This window comes from Gallus gallus, chromosome 1 (assembly GCF_016699485.2).
Source record: "Gallus gallus isolate bGalGal1 chromosome 1, bGalGal1.mat.broiler.GRCg7b, whole genome shotgun sequence".
Taxonomy (NCBI): domain Eukaryota; kingdom Metazoa; phylum Chordata; class Aves; order Galliformes; family Phasianidae; genus Gallus; species Gallus gallus.
The window spans coordinates 62,080,434-62,098,247 of NC_052532.1; the positions used below are offsets into that span (position 1 = coordinate 62,080,434).

A 17,814-nucleotide genomic window follows, 5' to 3' on the forward strand; every position below is an offset into this window, starting at 1 on the left:
CTATCTGTTTTACCCTTAAAGACCTCCAAGGCTGAAAACACCAAGATCTACGCAGGCAAGCTGTTCTGCTCTCATGACTATCTCTCTTTGTTTTAGGTTTTCCATAGTGATTAACCTAAATCTCTTCTACAATAATCTGAATCTACTTCTTATCTTACCCATCACGGACAAAGGATTGTTACTTTCACCTTTGCAGCAGCCTTTCAGGTGCATGAAAACTTATCGTGTCACTTTTTATTACATTCCCCAGAAGTAAATCCCATTTCTTCTTATCTGTCTTCCTAGGCTACATTGTGAGACCTCTGGTGATACTTGAAGTTCACCTTTTGAGGCTCTCAGTTAGGCCAAGTGTTCCCAGTTGAGGCCTTATCACCATTATGTTGAACGGGAGAAGCACTTGCTGTGTTCTGCAAACATCCCTTCTATTTATATAACTTAGTACAATGTTTGCAGTGGTAGAAGATTTCATGTGCTTTCCACATAGATGTAAATTTGTAAGAGTCAGGTCAACAACATGAAACCAAAGCACCACTGAAGCATCTGAAATGTTCTCCATTAACCACAGCTCTTATCTCCTGTACAGAAATGTTTCTGCTAAAAGTCACTGCATTTAAATTGCTGCCTGCTGGAGGCAATTTCATGGGGGATCTCCCTGATGGATTATATTGCCTTATTTTCTGATGCTCGCATCTACTTGGATTGCTGAGGCATATTTGCTTTGTGTAAAAGTAATATGTATACAAACCAGCAGCCGAATGTTTCCAAAATAAATGTTTCCAGAAGAAGCTGAGGGACAGCAGAGACAGTCCAGTCTACAGAGGTCTTAAAATTTGTTGTCTTCTGCATCAGCTGCAGCTGTTAGTAGGAAGAATCATCAAGTTCTAGGGAAAACATGAAGAGCTTAATCCCTAAGCAATAACACAGGTGTTCGACTTGTGTTTGAAATACAAGGCAGAGGTCATCAAATACTCAGCATCCTCCTGGATGCCAGTGGTTATTTATTGCATGAGCATTTGAATAACTGTAATCTTTATAAAATGAAGCTATTTAACCCTTTCCACCACCCCTGAACACACAAGTACACACTAATCTTGAATGATTTTGCGTGATAGGGGTTGCAGCTGAATTCCAAATAAACTGCTAGCAGTATTTCAATAAAAGAAAAGAAGCCTAATTCGCTTAGAAAGGATACGTAGTGGATCAGCAAGAAAAAGTGAAGGCTTCCCTCGGTAAAAACTCCTCTGGTTTGACAGGGAAATAAAAAGCCAGCCTATTGATCCAGTAAATTTTGAGCATTTAGAAAAACATTCCTAATCCTTCAGGCTAAGCAAATGCACATTCAGATAGGAACCAGTAAGGAAAGTTTCCTTGCGGTTACATGCAGATCTGCTGAGTGTTGAGTATAGACAGCATTTGGGAGCATTTTAGGAATTAGAGAGGCTCTGGATCTGTTCATACACTCTATAGGCAATTTCACTGCTCACAGATTGTCCAAGTTGTAAAACAAAATTGCAGTTGATTTTGCTGCTACTACTCAGGACTACAGGTATAAGAAAAGCTATTAAGAACTAATAACTTCCACTTCACATCACTTTGCCACATTATGCTAAGCTACGCTACACTACACTACAGTTCACTACAAGTAGAGATACCTCTACTGTAAGTAGAGATAACCCAAAACAAAGGCTATCAAGGACAGAAAACTCCATCTGAAAATTGTACAGGACACTAAGGGCTAGGAAGAGTAGCCCAGATGAGTTTGACTTCATGGTTCCTTATAGCACAACAACACCTGGATCTGTAAAGACATGCAAGATCACCTTCAATTTGCAAAACAGATATATACAAAAAGACAACCACTGCCACACTATGCAGTTAATACTTTAAACAGAAACTCAGAAGTACTGCAGTTCCTTTTATGCAGCTAGCCCATGGGAAGGACTAGAGAAATGGATTTAAATATATCTTGGTCAAGCACAATGGTAAGAAATGTGATGTCATCACTGAGACATATAATTGGTTCTTGACCTAATTTGGGCTGTACCAGTACTGCACAAGAGCTGCCTGGGCAGAGCTCCCCCTGGAACTGGTTTACTCAGCATAGCATGTGTTAAGGTTTAGAAGGCATGTTTAACACTTTGAGTTTAGCCTGAGGCACGTTTTGTGTACTTGTTTTAAAAGCAACATCACTGTACTCCTTTAACCAAGCTGTGTAGAGCAGCTCCCTTGTGCTGCCTAGAAATAACCAACAGACCTGATTCTCAAACAACTCTGAAAGTTTTCTTCAAGCTTGTAACTTACTCGTGGTTAGGCTCTCTTTAGCAGAAGGCTCTGGGGTTGAGGACCTTACTGTTTAACAGGTACTGTTAGACCTATCCTTTGGCAAACTATAAAGACTCTACTTATGTGCCATCCAAATTCATCACTGTTTACAGAAGTATTAATAGTAAGAGGAAAGTAAATCAATGAAGTCAGTTTATTGATCCTGAAAACGTGGAACTACTATTAATAAAACATGTTTATATTGTTTTATGGATAGGTCAAAGTCCTGGTAGGGTGTGTTTGTCATCCTAATTTATGCACAGTTTCATCAACAAAGTATTTGTTATTGCAGTATTGTATTTATTCATCTCCTGTTTTCCTCCCCCACGGCCAGAACATCTGCTAAATGTTTCTGAATCTAAGCTTGTTGGGATAGGGCCCATTACTTTTACATATTTATGAACTGTGTGGTACACTGGCATTCATTCAGCAAAGACTGCTTCCCAAGGCTCATGTACGAATGACATAAACCGGTACTGGCTTATGTGCAGGAGGTCTACATGTGCAGAGTTCACAGAGGGGCTGGAAATCCTGTTACATGCAGAAGTACTTAAACTCCACTGCTGAAGAGGAACAGAACTATCTGCTAATATCTGAGTGATGCAAGAAGGCCAGAAAAAAAGGAAGAGCAGGTACCCGTGATGATCTAAGGCATTATAATGAAAAATAATTCGATCAAACCGAATGAAAAGAGACATCTCTTAGCATCAAAATACTTTCAAATCTGGAGAAATATTCCAAACCAGCAAAAGATACAGTGCTTGTGTTAGTTGTAACGGAGTGAACAAAGCAGAACACAGAACTGCTTCTTCGGGTGGAAAAATGAACAAATAAATCATTTCTCATTTCTGTTTTTCTTGTTGTAGTCCAGCATCCCATGCCAACACTCACACAGGCCCATCTTTATGCTGTTTACACACTGAAGGGAGTGTATTCTGCCTTCATTGTGTGGAGAACTTACACATGTGACTCCCATTAGCACAAACAGAAACTACATTCATAAATTTCCCTTTTGTGCATGGACTGAGTGGGCCTGTCACTATTTGCTTTTCTGGCTGGGCTGTAAATGGTACCTTTCCAAAGTCAGAGCAGTAATATTTTCTAACCTTGTGAAAAAGAATGCAGCCCATCTCCTCTCAACTGTGAGAGCCATCTACGTTTTGAGGATCATCTGTCTGCCTAAATCCATGCCAGCAACAGAACACAAGCACAAGCATAGCCTAATAGCCTTAATGAGATTACAGCTACAGATGCCTCAGTGCTGCTGTCTGGCTGAGGAACAGAACAAGCACCAAGTTCATCTGGAGAAAAAAATCCCCTTAACTTCCATGTGAGCGGGCAGCAGTTTGATCAGAATTTCAGAACTACAGTGTGTGAGGTCCATTTGATTTCTTTTTTCTTACAATTTTTTTGCAATGCATTATTTTTTTACAAAGCAGCATATTCTCATAGATCCTGGGATTTAAGTATTTTTTTTCAGGTAAAATACTAAAACTGATGCTCTGTAGCCATAATGCATCTAGAGATGCCTATTATTAGCTATACTAGACTGATCTCACCTATGACTTTTGTATGTTTGCCTACTGTCTGTTTGTATGCTTGCCTATTATATCCATGTTCTACAGTGGAGTGTGGTGGATCTTTGCCAGTATAATCTTTTTTTTTTTATCAGCAGTTTATCTGATGCATCTGTTTGTAACTCTATCCTATATACAGAGAATACTCTCTCTGCACCTGTTCCAAGCAGTGTTTGGTTTACCTACTGCTTAAATTCCTAATCTGAACAAATACAAGCAAGTAAGTGTGTACAATAAAGGCTGGAATTAAATGAAGCAGTTGACCTTTGGATAGTACCATATCAGCTGGCTAGAATGCAAAACCCGGTATCAGTGCATTAAGGTGCCCATTGTGCTGCTCTGACTGCAGCCTGCAGATGCTGCCATGCAGATTTCATTGAGTTTCCTGGGTGCCAGCAAGAGAGAAACCCACTGCAAAGAGCTAACTCTGTAGCTCCTGCAGGACTTCACGCCTGGAAAAGAAAATCTAGCAGCAGCCCCTTTGCAGATTTGGCATGGGGACTATTTAAAAGGGCTAGCACAAAAGAAAATTCCTCCCTTTACAAACAGGAAAACCCAGAATATCATAGTATCAAACAATAAGTAACATTTTCAGCTGAAGGAAGGAGAGGCCAGCTGGGTCAGTACTCACAGAGCAGGGCTGTAACGTCACCTTCTCCTGGCACAGGCCAGCTCCTCCCCGACGGGTGCTCGCAGTTCACCCACCTGTGCCACAGCTGCCACCCAGAGCAGAGCTCCCTCGCTTCCCTTGTGCCCTGGCTCCGCACAGGGTTCTCAAATTGCCCTAACAATTTGCTCTTTCACTAGGTTTGCAGGTTGAAGCCAAACTAAGAAGGAAATGGGGTCTGGGATGCAAAGCTCCTTCTGTGCATCTCGCAGGGTATTGAGGAGATGGTGTGATGATGGCTCCGGCTGCCACTTCGTCACTGTTGCTGTGGTAACGGAGCAGTGGTCTCCTGCGGCCTGGTAGCAGAGGCAGCAGCACCGAGAGCATGCATTGCCCCCTCCTCTGAGGTGTCCTCTGGCAGAGGCAGGACCCAGCACCTAAAACAGGCTCTGTCACACAGAGCATTTCCTCCCCACATACACACTTTGTGTTACTCCCCTCACGGAGCTCTATGGTGCCTGTCAGTCTCATTTGTATGGTATAATGAAGCTGGCACAAACCCGAGGGGGCCCGTTGCTTCCTCTGGGAAATACTGTGTCATGTGAAAACAGGAAAACAGCAACCTTGTTCCGGTAAACATCTGAGCATCACTGAATCATATACTCACAGAATGGCTTAGGTTGGGGGAGACCTTAAAGCCCACCCAGTTCCAGCCCCCTGTGGTGGGCAGGGCTGCCACCCACTAGATCAGGCTGCACAGGGCAATACATGCTCACCAGTATTTGAAGAACAGCTAGGATAGAGGGAGATCATTCTGTCCCTTTCAACAGGTGAGTGAACAGCTGAGGCAGTAATGGGGTTTTTCTCTGCCAAGATTTTCCCTGCCAACATGACTGAGTGCAAGTGCATCTGTGAGGCCCCATCCATAGCTACAGCAAAGCTGCAGGGCAGGGAGAGATCCTTTGTTCACGTCCCCTGAGCTGAAAAGTCTGGACGTGATCCTTTCTGAGGCTTAATATTGATGTTTTTGACTTGTTATAAACATTATTATTACAGCACTGACATTAATGGCAATATGACAGGACAGCCTACAGCAGCAGAGACCTACAGACCCTGTGCTCTTTGTAGAGAAGTTAGAATTGCAGAGCAGGCATTACTTTGCTGGAAGATGAACAATTCAGGCTTGTTTTGGAAAGCAAATCCTTGGATAGTTAAATAATACCACTTGTTTACATGAGATTATCTCATCATCTTAATAAAATGTTGGTAACGGTTCTTTGTTGCTTTCCTTATTCTCTACTAATGCCAAGTGCTTCTTTCAAGGTAATAGATTTCCTCTCTCAGGACACCAGTAACAAACACAGCTTTGTGTGCACGTAGGTGGTACAGACAGAAACAAATATGCATAAGTTAAAACCCACGCATTCGTTCTCTTGATTAAATTTCCTGTCCTCACTTTTAATTCAGACTGTTTGAGCTTTCCCTACAGTAGCTTATCCCCGTTTGCTACACAAAGACAGGTCTCCAGGTGCCAAAATCCGAATATTAAAGATCCCATCATGAAAGTGTATTAAATACTTTTTTTAGTCCAATATAGTGGGAAGCAGCAGAGACGAGACCAGTTCACAACAGCAGTATCAGCCAGAAGGGTTAGAGTGTACTGAACCAGAATCAAAATCTGTGAGTAGGCTAAAAAAATCTCCAACAACAATAACAATTAAACTCATTTCACTCTTCTTTGCCTCTGGCTTCCAACTCATTTTCCAAGCTTTTATGCAACTCTAAAAGGATTATAATTTAACTCAGTTTAGGAATAGTTACATTTATCTTGTGCTTCTTTGACTCTAAACCATGGGACTCTGAGAATATCACCAAACAGAGTGGTGGCCACAACAGTGCTGAAAGACTGGTTATGAAAAATTGCCTCTGCAAAGCAGCTAAGCCCATCTAGAGCCAGTCCCAGTAAGTTTGGAGTCTGCACATTGCAGATGCTGGGCTTCAACAGCATCCCGTCCCAGCCCTTGCATGGCAGCTTAGTGGCTTGTTCAAGTTACAAGTATACCCAGAGTGATAAGCATCTGGCTCCATACAAATATAAGCTTACTGAAAATAGGAATGCATGTAATAAAACCCCATGTTATAATGGCCATTTTATGGCTTCTTCCTCAGTAATTTTAAATGAGAATGGAATAAAATCAGAAACTGAACTGAATGCTTAATCTTACATAGGGGAAATACTAGCTGGTAGATATAATTAGATATATCTATCTTGCTGACACACACACACACCAACATTTTTATGCTTGGCTTGGTGGAAAAGACTTGGTACCTCTGGGTGTGATAGCACAAAGCCACTCAAAATGAAGCTGTCCCCTGAAGAAGGCAATCCTGAGAGGGAACAGTGCTGGGTAATGAACATCGCAGAGGGATGTAAGGGAGAGGAGGTGGCTAGACTTGGCCTGCAGCACTGAGGAGGCTTTTCTGTTTGCAGCTTTATCCTCTCACAGCCTGAGCACTAGCTAGAAGTATTTAATGGGATCACGAGGGCCGCTGTACCATTACTCTTGGAAGAGGGTATAAAAATGACAGCAGCTTATAAGCACCATTTTCTCATCAGTCGCCTCGTCAGACTAATTTTGCAAACAGAAAGCTTTAGAGGCTAAAGGGCTGGAAATGACATTCAGACTGCTGAGTCCAGGCCAATGCCTACACATCTCAGTCTCAACCACAAACAAGAAGAGAACTACACTAAATGTACATCCACAGGAGGGCACAGATTTCATAAACTGAGCTGGAAGGCTAACATCGGCACTTTCATTCTTCCTTAAGTTTAAGAGGCAAGAGGAGCGGCAACATGAATGCCCTTTTGTCTATAAATGTCCAAACCGCATTCCTAGGTGTGAAGTTCCCTCACAGAAAGGACTGCCTTGTCTGGAGTTCATGACTGAGGACAGCAATAAGCCCTTAAAAACCCCACAAATGTGGCGGATCAGGCTGGAAACAAGCCTGTAATTGAGGAGACAGTTCAGAGAAGGGGTCCTTGTGTCCAAAGGAGGGGGCTGGCTGATATGAAATGGAGAGAAGTGTGTGTGGTCCAAGAGCAGGATAAAGGCAGGGAGTGTGTTTATGCACGTAGGCAGGGAGTGGATTGTCTGCAGTGGGAGTGCGTGCATATGATTTAGAGATGTCACAGCTGAAAAAGATCTTGTTGGCCTTTTCACTTCTCCTTCTTCTAGCCACTGAAGGTTTGAGAAGCTCAATTTTCCAGACAAAGCAACAAAGTATCTCTTATAGTACTGTCATCAGTCACTAGTTAGATAACTCTGACACAAAATGCCTGACAAGATGTATTGCCCATCTAAATACCGAGGTCCATTTTTGCTCATAGTGTCCCTCTCCAGATGTTTTTCTTTTCACATCCACTTCATTTTTTCCACTGCGATCTACAGTTAGCCTTATCAGCAAGCATCTATGCTGTTTTTCTATTTTTAAAAGAGGGGAACACATTCGCTCTATTTTTGCTTGAAAATCTGTGGCACATAGCTGGTAAAACTCAGAGTGAGATTTCAATGCTATTTTAAAGTTATCACCTCACTAAAATAGATTGTATGCTAAGCAATTTGAATATGCTAGGCTTTTTTTTTTTTCCTCCCCAAACATTTCCATATCTGATGTTCATGAAGATCCTTGCTCCTGCTTGTCTATACTCTTATTAACTGCTATGCTCATGCCTGTTATTGATGGGTTTCTGGGGAGCTCAGCAACTCAGCAATTTTATAACAGCATTATAAATAATTCAATCAACTGTTCTTTCCCACATCTAGATCTCACTTATTAATGGACTTTCTTTCTAGGCAGTATTTTCTCATCTCTCATCACCATCCAATCTATATTCTTGGAGGATGAATGTAATTAGTTTTGCAGTCCTTCTGCCAAAACTTCCACCAACTTCAGTCAGAAATTTGCCTGCAGGATGCCTAATGATAGCCTGTAGGAGTTGGTCCTATTTCTGTACACAGGGAGCAGGCTGAAGCGAGTGAACACAGGTGGGCAATGCAGTCCCACGGGCATCTGAATCCCATGGGAGGGTTTAACTCACAAGTATTTTAAGAGAAGCATGAAAGAGTGGGTTGGGATGTATGAGAGAAGGAAGACGAAGAACATGGGGGTAACAAAAGAGGGTGGAGAAGCAGAGCAAGTTAAAGATTTTCTATGATTAACCCATGTTAAACCCTGTTTGGCTGCGGGTTTGTTTTTGTTGGTTTTGGTTGGTTGGTTGGTTGGTTGGTTGTTTTTATTTTAATCTTTTCAAATAACAGAAGAGCTAATTTTCTCTCTCTCCCCTTTTCTATCATCAGACAGCTGTGCAAATATTTTAGCATGTGATTGTAGAAGCACAACACTAAAAACTTCTGAATTGTGCCAAGAGTCAAGTACAGGAAAACAAAAGGCAAAAGCCTGGGGTAGGTCTAGCTGCCAGGACTGTCCATCCCCAGGAGAACTGGACAGAGGAAAAAGAGAAGAAAAAAGGAGACCTGATAGCTTTCATTGCTTACAGTGACAGTATCGCAGGTCATAAGGAAACACAGACCTGTAGTCTTTTATAAGACGGGTAGCAAAGGTATCAAAGCAATTAGCAGTCTATTAAATCTCTGCTTTCTTGGAGTTGTTGGCTTTAGATGCAGCACCAATTGCTTGCATTGTACTTGTACAAGATACCAAGTTATCATGTTGCACGTACATTGAAAACCCAACTTACACCTTAAAATATGTCAGTCTTTGAATTTGGCAAATCAGTGCTGTGTGTTCAGTCTGAGGTTACACTGGCCTGGCGTGAAACAGTTCTTCCAGCAGTTCTGAGGGTTCATCAACAAAGAAGTGCTCCAGGTCAGCCAACTAAAGATGCATTTCTTCACAGGTTCTCTGAGGAGTTTATGCCACATACGTGTGGGCAGCAGGTGATAATGAAAGCCTAAATACGTCACAGCCAGGAATCAAGTTGCACAGTGATTCTCTGCCAAAGACTCCTATCTTCTTACTGCAGGAAAACGACTTAGCCCTTAAAAAACTCAGCTTTCACTTGCAGTATCTTGACAGAACAGCTTTATCTTTCCCTACTGCTTAAGATAAAGCAGTAGATGTATAGCCATGCCCTATTTTCCTGCAATGGAAAATGCTAAGTTTTGCAAAGGAATGTGCAAAAATTCATCTTGCTAGTGAGCAGTTGAAGGAATAAGATTTCTTACTGAAGCTGGTCATAATTCTCTGCACTGAAACGTACAGCTGGCTATGCTGCATGTCATCTCCTATTCTACAGAATTAAGCAGGTAGTTATTAAAACTGCAATAATTACACCCACACCAAACACACTGCAACCCTAAAGGAAGACATTTTTCCTTCCATCAAAGACAGCAAAATCATTTCATCATTTCAGGAAGCTTTCATAGTCCACACTTCCTCTAACAGTTTTCATGCCATTTCACTTAATTACCTGATTATTAATTAATGTTAATCAGCTAATGCTTCGCACAGTGCTTTGGCTTAGTAAAATACTGTATAAATCCTTGGTATGAATGATTCATTAGGCTGCTATTTGTTTTACCACTGTTGCTTTCTATTCTCTCACTCTTCTCCACACTGTCCTTCAGAGGCAGTGGCAGATGAAGCCAGCGCTGCCGTGGTTATTGTTTCCAGCCTAAGCTGTGCAGCCAGCAATACCATCTGGTCATGGCTGTTTGAAGATGGTAGCTTTTCTAGCAGTGCCATTTTTATGGAATCTGAGTGAAGATCTCATGCTCCTTTATTCACTTAGCAGCATTTTCACCTTGCCACCTGGCTTAGATTTCAGCCTTAGCTGCAGCTATCCCCTTACCACATCTGCACAGTTAGGAGACAGCACAACAGCAGAAAAAAAGGGTGGTTGCAGCCTCCCCCAAAGGGAGATCTGTTTCTAGACTGACTCCTGGATATATCTGCTATCCTGTGATTCCTTTAGAAAATCTATCCAGTACTCTGTTAATGTCAAAGAGACTACAGGCTACAGCAGAGCTGCAGCTAACGTGGCCCCAAATGATAGAGGCTTGTCTGTGACAGAAATTCCACCCTTAGCAAAAAGGTTTGAGGCCTTCCAACTTCTCCAGAGCTGTGTATGACTGTGAATAGGCCATTTACAACTAGATGTAGAAGTGTTTCCTTTTGAGTGTCTCAAGTTCTGGTTGTTCTGAGAGACAGAGACACAGTTTAAAAACATGACGGTACACATCCCTCCGATGGAAGTCAGCAGGCTTCATAGTCATTGTCTCTCCAGATCAGATGAGGTAAACATACAAAAAAACTTCGTTTGCTTTGTTTTTCTTTAGCTGTCAACCATACAAATTCTGCTTTATAACGGAGAGTCAAGTCAAGTTCTTTCCTCCTTACTCATAAGTAATGTTCAACAGGCCAAATCAGGCCACAGTGATGCCAAAAATATAACTCTTTGGAACTTGGTAAACAGTTTTGTTGATACTGCTGAAAATGGAGAATTGTTTTCTTAGTGTGTTGGCTCTTCAGAGCTAATGACAGCTCATTTCTTTGAGTCACTGAGCTCGACAGACCCAACTGTGAGTGCAGCCGGGGCAGGCAGAGCTGCTGAATCGCATGATCATCTTCTGATGCTCCACTTTAACTCTTAGAGTATCTGAAGGAAAAGGCTGTGTCACATTCAAAGACATCATAGTCTAGAAACAAAGAGCCTGTGAAGTTCCCTTCCTTCTTGTTAGTTCACTCCTAGGTAACCATAGGACTATTTCTAAGCCGCAACATCCAAGTATAGCGCTAAAGGCAGGACTTCCCTCCCTAAACAGAGGTGTTGTGCTGTGAGGAAGAGAAGGCCAAATCTTTTGAAAGGAAAGAAGGGAGGAGAGCACTCAAATCATTCTACCTTCTAACTCCCCCTTTCTTTTGTATTCTCACCTTGTGAACCTCTCTGGGCATGGTTTAGGAGGGAGAGTGAAACCCTCCTTTTTTTGAATCCTTCTTATTTAGTCCCTTGTGATGTCTGGAAGACCACTGCCAACAGCATCAGCTGCCAGACAGGACAGGTAAGCAAAGTGTCTCCTGTACCTCCTCCAGGCCAGTCCTGCGCAGTGTCCAGGGGCCTGCCCAGCAGGGGTACAGCACAGTCCTCAATGCAGAGAAACAACGGGATCTGCAGCAAGACAGCAGCTGGGGAGCACAGAGCCAGAGAACAACATGGAAGAAAAGCAAAGGAGAACAAATGGACAAATGCAGGGAAGAAATAAACAGAAAATTCCTAAGGAAAATCTCTTTGAGCCACGTAACGTGTTTTAATTTAATTTCTGGTTAAAGCACAGGTAATAAGGCACACTTGTCCCGAGGCCTGTCTGTGCACGCAGGCACGGAGGCTTTATACAGGCAGCATGGAGAAAGGGATTGAAGTCTGTGCACTATGCATATGTGCATGTTATATATATGCAGTACCAACAGCTCTGAGAAGTGCAGGATTGTGAGTCAAGCCTTGCATCACAATGGGTTTTTAATCTTTAAAGAAAAAAACAACAAAACAGGACTGTGAGCACTTGTGCTGAAAGCATGAAGATGGAAAAAAATAGGTGAGGACAAACAGCAGTGATTGCTGAAGTTTGTCTGTATGTCTGTCCACCTGTGCTGGAGAAGGAACATAAGCTGAGTTCTCTGCAGCTGTGTAGGGTACTGCTTTACACAAAGAGCACTGCCAATTTGTGCTAACTGTCATGATTGATGGACTCTTCTGATGAGTAAATGCTAAGTTTGGATCAGTATACAGTAAGAGGATGTTGATTTGCTTTTGGATTTCCTGATCAGAAGGCAAGGAAACAGACTTACTGGGGATGATTGGGCAGAAGAAAGGAACTGCAGAAAAGAGTTTAGACTTCTTTTACCAAATGAAGAAGGAAACAATATATGGAACTTCCTTACATTTGGCTACAGCGCACTGCACAGAACAGCAGACTGGTTTCCATGGCTCATTAACTAGGCTATTGCTGTTTCATGAAGATCAATGTATCATTTAATAGAAAGAGGCTTTTCAGCTCTTCAGGTTATTATCTGTTGATGGCTACCATTGTATTTATAAGCATATCCATCAGTGTAACAGCAGGAAGCAATTCTCTAGGGGTCAAATTGGGTGGATTCCCCAAATTTAAATGTCATTATGGATGCAGCTTTCTGTATAGGATTAACCACTTAACTCAGTGAATCCTGAACATCATTGGCTATTGTTCATGAAAATTGATGATCTCCGGGGCTTAGCTGTGGGATGGTTGACTTGTTTTCAGTGTCAATTATCTTTTCAAAGAATAAGGTTCTTTGTTAACCTCTGACTTGCTGAGCAGTGTGAAGGCAGCCTGGTATGCTTCACAATTCTTCTCTACCCCTATGATTCAGGCAGTTCTAGAGACTGAGTCCCATGATTGTCCTATTTCTGGCCAGTCTGAATCTTCAGCTGTCACATGAGCAGTGAGAGCACAGAGCCAGCTTTGATCACAGCAAACTTGGAAAACAAAAAACAGTGGTTTGGAAGATGAAGGCACAAATTTTGTGCACATAATGCAAAGTGTTTAACACTTCCAGCCCAGTTTTTGGTAATGATTTACAGAGCTGACGACTATTTTGCAAGTCAGTTTATTTGGGGATTTAGTATTCACTGATTCCATGTTCTAAAATAATCTAAGTATCTCTATAGGATTGAATTTCTTCTGGTGAACACACCTTTTGGCTTGCAAGAATCTTGCAAGGGGACTTAGAAGAGGATTTTTGTTCTGGCAGCTGATAGCACCTAGGGGACGTTAACTGCTGCTTAATTTGACACAGACAAGATGCTGAGTCCTGGCGTGGCTAAGTATTCTTGAACACAAATTACACATTCGAGCTACTTATCATTCTGTTTCCAATTGTGAAAACTATCGGCAGCCATGTCTTTTCATCCACTCTCCCCTTCAAATTAGCCACTACCTCCCGATTTGCCTATTTCTCTTAACTTTCCATGTGCTACAGGGGCCAGCGTTACACTGACCTCCACCCTAACAACTTGGTTGTGTTCCTGGTGTTAGCCTGACACTCCAGCAGGAAACTGTAATCCTCCCCTGTCTACTACCCTTCTAGTGCTTCCTCACAAATACACTGCGTGAGAAATGTGAGGGCAGGTGCTCTCTATCACTGAGTACTAAAACTAAATTCCCAGGCTCTGGCAGAAGACATCCAAGTTGCCATCCCTACAGGACTGTTCAGTGTTTACGCAGGGGTCTCATTTCCATTATTTAGCACTTGAGTAGTTTTCTTTTCTAGTATATACAACTGCAGCATACTTCCTTTGCTTTGCTTTACTTCAGCGCGTTTCTTTTCACTTAAAGTTCTCAGAATGCTTCATCAATACGGCATAAACATCACTCTCTACAACTACCTGAAAGGAGTTGGCCTCCTCTCCCAGGTAACAGTGATATGACAAGAGGCAATGGCCTTAAGTTCTATCAGGGGACTGTCAGGCTAAGTGTCAGGGAAAAACTTCTCAGAAGGAGTGGTGCTGCATTGGCACAGGCTGCCCAGGGAGGTGGTGGAGTCACTGTCCCTCAAGGTGTTCAAGAACTGTGTGGATGCGGCATAGAGGGACATGTGTTAGTGGGCATGGTGGGGAGTTGTTGGCAGTTGGACTGGATGATCTCAGAAGTCTTTTCCAATCTTAACAACTGTATGCTAAACTACAGAACTAATAAACTTTCTCCCAGGCAGTAAGGATGATGACGTTGACTGAGAAGATGTTCATAAAAACTTTATAGGATGAAATCTCTAGTCAATTAACTCTACGTCTCAGATGACTTGGAATAATTCAAATGCTTGATGTGTTCCTAGTCAGGACACCTTTGATTTTTAGCTAAATCAAGACACTTGTACAAGTTTATGAATCAGTAAAGCTGGTTTAAAATGCCTACATTTATATGGTTGTTCAACCATTCTGGAAACACTGGGAGCAACTTAGGAGGTCACTGTTTCCATCCCCAAGGGCACTAACATACCTTCAGTACCCTGACCAGCCTCACCTAGGGCTCTCACCACACCCCTTCCTCTCTGCAATCCAGAGATAGGACTTCCATTTAAGCTCCATCCTAGGCACCCACATCTGGCCTAATAATGTAAGTTGTGTTGTAACTGTGCACGTCTGTGGCCCAGTCTCTATCTTCTGGGTAGACCTTGGACCTGTATTGCAGTCCTATCTCCAGCTGCTCCTGGCACGGACCCTGAACCTAATTCATCACCATGCCTTGGCTCACGCTGTTGATGAAGCCTCTTATCAGCGCCCAATGCTTCCAACCCTCTTTGGATCCCATAGATGTGACTGCACTCTGCTCAGAGGGCACTGCCCCTGCCTTCCCTGAGCTCACAACTTGTCCTCCATAGAGCAGTCTTGCTGTTCTCCAAAGCTCTTGTTCCCACAGCCAGGCTGCCCTCACACTGGAGATGCTGGAAAAGATCTTGCAAGCACCTCAGCGCAGAGTCCAAAAGCCATCCTGGTCCACACTCTTCTCAGCAATAGCTTAAAAGCAACCACTGACCTTGCAGTGAATTGGTTGACAAGAACTAACATAAACTGTTGTGTTATTGCTCTCCACAGATGAGCCAGCACTGGTCTGAGGTAAAAATAATTTGTGGTGGGAATACCGTGCTGAATTCCCCAGCTAGATCTGCCAACGGATGACTGCCATGAGAGGCAGGAAAGTTATAGCTTAAACTTCACTTTGACTAAACCAAAAATATTTAAAATGCAACTGTTCTGATCTATGGAAGAGTTCCAAAATATATTAATTACAGTTTATTAGCTTTTCCATAACCATTCAAGCAAGTTCTTTCAGACCGTCTACACTGAGTCATTGTTTGGAAATAAATATCTTGGATCTAACTCTAAATGAGAAACTATTTCATATTTAGTAATATAGACTCAGTTTTCAACTTTCTCTGCGTGCAGGCATGCGGAACAAAAAAGTAGTTGAAAATTCTGGCCTTTCTTTCCAGTCTGCCCAGACTCAGGCTGCTTTTAAAGGAGAGACAGCAGTTAGGTTCTGAGCTGCCCTTCCCCCAGCGCCAAGAAGTAAACAAGCATGTTTAAGGCAACATAAACTAATTAGACACCTAATCCTACCTTTGTCTGCATCCAGTACTGCTATGACGCGGCTGAGAAAGATGAGAAGGACCAGGAAGAAATGGACAGAGGGAAAGAGAACATTAATTTGCAACAGAAATAGGAGGCAATATAATGCTCTAGGCATTAGCTTTACACAAACTATGATCATACCCCTCAATCCAGTAATGCTCTAAAATAGCACATAGATCTTCAAAAGGAAGGGAAAAATCCTACCTTAAAAAGAGTTGTTTCTTTTCTTGGAGACAATTTAATTAAAAAAAAAAAAAAAGTATCAGCTTCTTAATTACTACATCAAGTTTGTGAGCAAACCATCAAGCAGTGAAGTCCTGACTGACTCCCTGCCACAGCCCTGGTGCTGGAGGGGAATGCAGCAGCACGTTTGCCCTGAAACACAAGACAAGGGCTGCATCAGTGAGCAGCCCCTTCTCAGCTGATCCTCTCCAGAGCTGAAGATGCTGTTACTGAGCAACTCCGCAGCACTGCTGGCTTTCCTAAAATAACATCTAATTGCAACCTGTGTGAGCATCACAAGACTTGGCCAAATAAGAACCAAGTCCAGCAGCCTAAGGTGTAAAAGATTTTGCTAATGTCTGTAACGTTTTCTGCAATTTCCACTTCAGAACACTGAACGTGCAGGGTCTGTTAATCTGAAGCTAGGTTAAGAGGTTGTGATTTGAGAAAATAATTTTTCCTATTTGCCATATGGTGTCAGTGCATCCAGGATTCCCACTGTCAAGTGTTTCTCCCAGCTAGGAGAGCACATCATTCACTTTTGAAAGAAGAGGAAAGAAAAAGATTAACGGACAACAACTGCTTTCAGCAGGCAGGACTCTAAGAAGAGATATGAACAATTAGAAGGGCATGCAACTCTGAATCAGGGAGTGGAGAGAAGCAGTATTAGGCAAACAGGATTTAACTGACCCACACTGGTGACAGCCTTCAGTATTTTCTCACAGGTAATAACTGGTTGCAGAAAAGAAGCCTCAGGCTTTTAAATGAATGGCTCACCTTACCGTGATGAAATGCCCCACCCAGCACCAATTATTACTATTATACCGGTAACGACTAAATAAAAAGTAACAGCTGTTATACTTTGCTGTCCTGCCAAGTCTGCCATTTTGTTTGATATGGAACAAAGAAAAAGGCATAATTAATTTAAAATTGACCTTTGCTTCAGAAACCTTCTGCCATATGAGAAAAACACAAGTTACTACTAGTTGTGAAAACAACTCTGTGCTTCCCGTTTTCTGGTTCCCAGTGTTTGCACTTGACACAGTGTTTGTGTCTGTGATGAAGGTTAAAGCAGGAATTTGCTCTTACTTTAATGTCATGTGATATCCCCCAATTGGACTGTGACTATGATTACCTCCATAGTTTTCTCTGCTGTCTTCTACCATCTTTGCTTGTTATTTATATGGGTTTTTGCATGGCCAGTATAAGAGGTCAGTGTTTTAAAAACCAGTAACTAGGAGCATCCGCAGGTGGTCTCAAAAGCAGGTGAGGCACCACTTACTAGTTCTAGGTTTCAAACAACAGGTTTGATTCTGTCCCATATTAAGTAAAACAAGAAAGCAGAAGGTCGTGCTTGGCCAGCTGTTTGGTGCTCAGCCACACAGTGCTCATCTTCACGCACCTGAGGGCCCTCGTGACGGCCTGCCAGGAGCTGGAGGGAGCCCTGAGCCCAGGTGAACTGAAAGGAACTGCAGCCAGCTACATTTGTGTTTAATAGGAATGTGTTGCTCCTGGAAATCACAAGCGAATTACAGGTTCTGGCGTGTAATGGCCTAGACAGACCCAAACAAAAACACGTGGTGCGAGGGACAGTGCTGCATGCTGGGACCTCATTGCTTTATAAATAGCTACAACATTCTGCAAAACAACACAGTTTTCCTAGAGAATGTCCTTTCTTCTGCTGTGTTTATGATGCCTTTATATAATGTGTGACCCTGCTCTTTGTTTTTATACTGGTGTAAAGGTGTTTCTTCAGATCAAGTCAGAAGGCCTCTATTGTTTCTAGCTCCTGGTCTCCCTAATGCAGCTAATCCCATATTAACAGCCTACTGACACAGAAAAGACCACAGAAAGGACTGACTGCCAGCACCCCTGGCCCTGTGACCCCATGCTGGTCAGAT

At 42.5% G+C, this 17,814-nt stretch overlaps 1 protein-coding gene across 2 annotated transcripts in view; it reads right to left on the bottom strand.

Moving 5' to 3' along the window:
* Positions 1-17,814, bottom strand: part of MICAL3 (microtubule associated monooxygenase, calponin and LIM domain containing 3) — a 177,686-nt gene that overhangs the window by 158,500 nt on the left and 1,372 nt on the right. The window contains exon 1 of one of the 2 annotated variants that reach the window (XM_046904909.1): positions 4,531-4,774. The exons of the other annotated variant lie outside the window; for it this stretch is intronic. The gene's annotated coding sequence lies outside the window, so the exon portion shown is untranslated. Of the gene's footprint in view, positions 1-4,530; positions 4,775-17,814 lie in introns of those variants that run through there. 2 annotated transcript variants of the gene reach the window in all.